Source organism: Myotis daubentonii, chromosome X (genome assembly GCF_963259705.1).
Source record: "Myotis daubentonii chromosome X, mMyoDau2.1, whole genome shotgun sequence".
NCBI lineage: Eukaryota > Metazoa > Chordata > Mammalia > Chiroptera > Vespertilionidae > Myotis > Myotis daubentonii.
Genome location: NC_081861.1, coordinates 61715219 through 61721377, shown reverse-complemented (window position 1 = coordinate 61721377; position 6159 = coordinate 61715219). Strand labels below are relative to the sequence as shown.

The 6159-nt window shown below is 50.8% G+C and overlaps 1 pseudogene; it reads right to left on the bottom strand.

The window, feature by feature from the left end:
* Positions 1–1151: 1151 nt before the first annotated feature.
* On the bottom strand, positions 1152–3650 carry LOC132224358 (F-box only protein 46-like; annotated as a pseudogene).
* Positions 3651–6159: the final 2509 nt, after the last annotated feature.

Genomic DNA, 6159 nt, shown 5'->3' with positions numbered 1-6159 from the left:
CAAACTGTCAACAATTGACGGGAAGCAGAATCTCAATGGACTGGGATAATGCTCCAGAAAATGGCGGTTTTTCTCCTATTTTTATACATTGCAATCAAAGGAGGAGATGTAAATGGGTTACATTAAATCTACTGGTGATAGATTAGGGAGGCAGGAGAAAGCAAAGGAGGGGGCGTGGGGGGGAAGGAAGGGGTATCTCTGGGATTGGATAAAAAGTAAAATGATAGACACATACTTCTTTTACTTAGGTGGGTAAGGGATAGTTAGCAGTCAACAATTAACATGATAACAATAACAAAGAAGGAATTTGGGATCTGCCCTGCGCCCAGGGCATTTGATTGTGCCCTGAGAAGTTAAAAAAAAAAAAAGGGACGTTTCAAGTTACCCTGACATTTCAAGGATATGTTATCTTACCTGCAAAAAGACAATAGGCTCAGTTAAGCTAAGGATTGACCTTGTTAGGGAAGAGACTGGCCTAGGATGTGACTACCCACCATAACTGCTTTTAGTTAAAGTTTTAATTTCAGACCATCCTTGTGGTTACATACAGGGCTTCCCAGAACTTGTCAGGCTAACATGTGGCCCCTTTCATCCACAGGCTTGATACTAAATCGATAAAATTGTTCCATATTGATTAATTAATTATAACAAATGTACCATTCTAATGTAAGATGTTAGTAATAGGAGCGTCTGTGTGTGGGATATAAAGGAACTCTGTGTTTTTTCAATATTTCGTAAATCAACGATTTTAAAAATAAAGTTTATTTATTTATTTTTTTAAAAATATGGACTTTATAGAAAGGACCAATTCAAAATTGGTCAGATGCCACACACCAGAGGCTTCCAGAACAACAGGGATGAAAAAACAAGAACAACAACAAATAAACAAAACCCAAACACAACAAACAAAAACACCCCAGACCCAATTGCCTGAAAAATCAAATCAAGGTCTCAGTTAACCAAAGGCTTTTTCTAAAGAAACATATGTGGCTCAGGGTGGAGACCCTAAAGCCTGAACAAGTACCCAGAGCAGAAGAAAAACAACTAAATTCAGACCCACAGTCCCTGCCCACTGGCCCCCCCACTCCAGGCTGTCAAGAGCAAGGCAAAGGGCTTCACAGATTTTTTTTTTTAAAAAAAAACTGTGGTGATGGTAACTGGCTTAAATAATGGGAGGAGGGGAATTTTTATAATTCAACTTTCTTTTTTCTTCCCCTTTGGGGGAAGGGGAGAGACTAGTAGCTTGAGGTTAAGGAGAAAACTCATTTTTATTGTTTTAATGGGGAAAACATGTAGAAATAGCAGGCTGCCATGAAACGTACCCAATTTGATCTGTGATCGAAGGCTCTGAATTCCTGAAGAGGAGGTAAGCCCTGGCACAGGTTAGGAGAGGTAGCAGCCTTGGGTGCTGCAGCCTCTTGGGAGAGAGAACACAGCTCCAGAGACAGAGAATGGGGATGGCTAGGAGGGAGCAGAAGGGGGCCAGGATGGGGGAACCCTTAAGTGGTATCAAAACTAGCTGCCGTCTGCTCCCTGCTGGTGGGTCCCTGGGGTGCAGAGTGGCAGGAAGGGTGCTAGGGCTGAATGGAGAAGAAACTTGAGATGCTAGTAAAAACCACCCTTCCCAAGGGTCCCCGGCCCTGGGTCTTAAGAATAGAGAACCAAGAGGGGTTAGTCACCAGAGTGCTTTCTCAGGTCATCACCCTGAACCCCAGCTCAGTCTGGAGGGGGATGAACACTGCCCCGACTGGGGTAGGACTACTGACCAAGTCCTGCCACTCAGCACCCACGGAGAGGGGCGGGCATGGTGGGCTCCCCGCCTCCCCTGGCTTCACCTCCTCTCCTCCCGGCCAGCCTGGCCCCCGCCCCCACCAGGCCCATTGCAGGGCAGCACATCCAGTAGGAGCATCCGTAAGGCAGGTCATGGTGGTAGGGCTTAGGGCGCCAGCGGCAGAGTGACACACCGCCCTTCTCGCCCTTCTGGTATCCCTTGCGGCACTGCTTACAAGGGTCACGGCGATAGAGGGGGTCTCGGCTCCAGCGCGAGCCTGTGGCCCAAACACCGAATGCTTCGATGAGGCCCTCGAAGTGGTGGCAGGCGCTCTTGAGGGAGGCCAGGGCCCGGGTGGGCAGGAGCTGAAGATCTTGACCAGCACGTGCTTGAGAAGCAGAAGCATGTCCTGCCGCGGCTCCAGCAGCCTCTGGATCTTGAAGCGGATTTCCAGAAAGTCCTGTGACACGTACCGGGACATGCAGCACAGGGAGGTGTCTGTTGTGCCCTCATTGTCATCTGGGCCTGGTGCAGTGGCCCGGGAGGAAGAAGAGATGGCAGGTGGGGGTGGCTCCTTAGGACTGACCGTCAGGCACACTGTCTCCTCCTTCCCATTCTTGGTACCATCCTTGCCAAAGAAGATGCACTCGTCCACTACGCCTGTCACCACCACATCCATGCGGAAGCCCGTGCTCCGCAGTCCCAGGCAGGGGGTGGCGGGGGAGGGAGGAGGGGGGCGTGCGGGGGGGGGGGGAGTGTCCTCCGGCCAGCAGGGGCTGGGGCCTCCCCTCCCTGGCTTCATCTGCTCCGGCCAGAAGGAACTCCACGTTGCTAGGGAAGGCGTCTGGAGAGAGGCTGAGGAGCTGCTACAGGTCACAGGTAGTCGTGGCCTTGGCTGGGCCCTGGGTCCTGGGCTGCCCGTGGAAGGCACAGCCTGCGGACCCCACTCACGTTGGGCAGACTGCCATCTGGTGCACGGGGCTCTGGGCCATGGGAGATACGGAAGGCGATGCGTCCCTCCCTGGGGCCTGTCCCAGGCCTCTCCTCCTTGCCGAGGCCTTGGCTGGAGGGTTGTTCTGCTGGGCTGCGAAATAAGCCACTGCCCCAGCCACACGGCTGCAGTCCAGCCACCAGACTGTTCAGACCCCAGCCCCTTGGCAGAACCACCCTGCTCTGCCCACACAAAGACCACAGGCGCTGGGGTGCCAGGTGTGGCTAGTTCTGCAGGACCAGGGCCACCATCTCAGCCACAGAGAGCAGGTCCACAGACTCACTGGCCGTGGCTGGGGTCCTCTGAGCAGCAGGGGGCCCCTCGCGGCCCCCAGGGTCCAGCGGAGCTTTCTAGGCTCAACACAGCACCTCCTCCGCTTGGCCTTGGAGCTGTCACTGCCCCGGTGCCCCTTGACCTTCATGGCGCTGGCCCGGCTGCCGCCACCACGCTGGTGGGCCACAAAAAAGGCCACCTTCTCCTTTGTATTCCCAGGCTTGATCACATACCACGTGTCCAGCAGGACTCGACCCTCAGCACCAGCAGCAGCTGCTGAGAGGAGAGGGGCGGGCTGGGAGGAAGGGGAGTCGGTGGCCCAGGCGGGCTGGTGTGTTCTCCGAGGGGGCGGGCCCATGGTCTGGCTCAGCCCTGCTGCCCTACTCAGAACAGGTTGCGGGCTTGGGGGCTGTGGAAGGGGGGCGGGGCTGGTTCTGTGAGTAGGTGCCAAAGGGCCAAGGGCACCACAGCTGGAAGGGCAGGAGGCCGCCACGGTCCATTCTGGGGAATGGTGGCAGACAGGCGGGGGTCACTGCGTCTCAGGACCTGGGTGGTGGTGGGGTCCTCCACAGGCCACCACCTCCCCATGCCGAAGCTCCTGAAGCTCCGCGGGTTTCCCCCAACTCCCAAAGTTTATTTTTTAAAAATCGTCCCCAAGAGCTAAGAAAAGAACCTTTAAGCATTCAGATTTATTTTTATTTTATTATTTTTTTTTGTTAATCCTCACCAGAGGATATTTTTTTCCATTGCTTTTCAGTGAGAATGGAAGGCAGGGGAGAGGGAAAGGGAGAGGGAGAAGGAAAGGGGGAGGGGGAGAGGAGGGGGACGGGGAGGGGGAGAGAGAAACATCAAATTGAGAGAGGTACATCGACTGGTTGTCTCCCTCATGCTCCCTGAGTTCCCTTGACTGGGCATTGAACCAGCGACCCTTCTGGTGTGTGGGCCAACACTCTAATCACTGAGCACACCACCAGGACATGGAACAATCAGATTTATAAAATAAAAATAACAACAATCAAGTCACTACATACATTTTACTTTGGTTTGCCATGGATTTGAGGAAGTTTTGAGTACATGTCTAAGGGCAGTGATAACAATCACAGGTGTTCATAAAGTCCTCAATATTTCTCCAATTCACTAACCACTATAGGCAGGTGCTAACATAATCTGGCAGCTGCCAACACCAGAAGGTGTCATATCCCCTGAGTAAAAATAATGAGTATGTATTCCCTAACAAATAAAACTAGATCATCTCCATTAAATGAGCTGGTAATTCTCTTTCTATTAATAGCAATAGATATTGCCATGTGGAAAGGGATTTTTATGCCTCTTTTCTTCATCTGGAACCTCAGTCAACAAGGCTTCCTGGAATAGGAAATGAGAGTAGACATTTATTTATATGCATGATTTATATAACTATTCTCTTGTTTTATGTAGGATTCTTTGGGGACTTTTGTCAGGTTTGTGTGGCTAAGAGGCTAATGAATCTTCTTTTTCTTGTGTGTGTACTTTGCTACAGGAAGAGGATGTTTATGAGAGATAAAATTCAAGGCCAAATAAAGATTTGAGGAAATTCTTATAGTTAAGCCTCCATTTGTCTGTTTTTTCTTCTTTGAAAAATCATTTTAGGGAAGGACAGACTGATAATATTTTTTTTGGTATTGCACTTGGGAAAATTTACTGTTTGTGAAATGGAGGTTCACTTCCTTTTCATATCCTAGAAAGTAATCTTTGCCGTGTGTACAGGTATGTAGCTTTCAGTGCAATAAACTCATGGTCTTACAGAAAGCCTTCAGTGTTCTCTTATTTCTATGATTCTCATGGTCTATGCCAGCTCTTTATTAAGTACAGTTATATGTTGAAAGCAAATATAGCATTATTACTCTGTACTATTTTTCAGGACACAGTTGTCAGAATCATTTTCTCTAAAATAGTTTAGTATTTGTATAAATATATTTTTAAACATAATACCCACATTTTACAAATAGAATAAAATAATAATTTTAAAAAACAGTAAAATTGATAAAGTGAGTAATAAAGTATTAATAATTTATCATTAGTCATACTTTATTTTATACCTTAAAGAGCAATTTTGGTAAGATATAGTTGTGAAGGAGAACAATAAAAGTGTCTTTATTGGATAAACAACCAACCAGAACTATCTCCAGTATCTCCATTTATCTCACAACTAGAGGTCGGGTGCATGAAATTCCTGCACTCGTAGGGGTGGGGGTCCCTCAGCCTGGCCTGCACCCTCTTGAAGTCTGGGAGCCCTTGGGTGATGTCCCTGTGGGATTGGGCTTAAGTCATCAGTTGGACATCCTTAGCGCTGCCTTGGAGGCAGGAGAGGCTCCCACCAACACCACTGCGCTCACCAGCCATGAGCCTGGCTCAGGGCTTCTGGTTGAGCGGTGCTCCCGCTGTGGGAGCACACTGACCATCAGGGGCAGCTCCTGCTTTGGGCGCCTGGCCTCTGGTGGTCAGTGCACATCATAGTGACCAGTCATACTACGTTTGGTCGATTTGCATATTAGCCTCTTATTATATAGGACTAGAGGCCCGGTGCACAAATATTTGTGCACTCGGGGGGGGGAGGGAGGGTCCCTCAGCCCGGCCTGTGCCCTCTCATAGTCTGGGACCCCTCAGGAGATAATGACCTGCTGGCTTAGGCCTGCTCCCAGGTGGCAGAGGGCAGGCCCAATCCCTAGGTGCAGCCCCTGGTCGGGCTCAGAGCAGGGCCGATTGGGGAGTTGGGGTGCCGCCCCCTGTCATGGACAGAGCAGGGAGATTGGGAGGTTGTGATGCCACCCTCAGTCACACTCAGGGTAGGGCCGATTGGGGGGTTGGGGCACCATCCCCTGTCACACTCAAGGCAGGGTCGATGGGGAGGTTGAGGCGCCACCCCCTGTCACTCACAGAGCAGGGCCCATCAGGGGGGTTGGGGCTCTGTACCCTGTCACGCACAGAGCAGGGCCAATCAGGGGGTTGGGGCTCTGTACCTTGTCATGCATAGAGCAGGGCCCATCAGGGGGTTGGGGCGCCACCCTCTATCACCCACAGAACAGGGCTGATCAGGGGGTTGGGGCGCCACCACTCTCACACTCAGGGCAGGGCCGGATGGGAG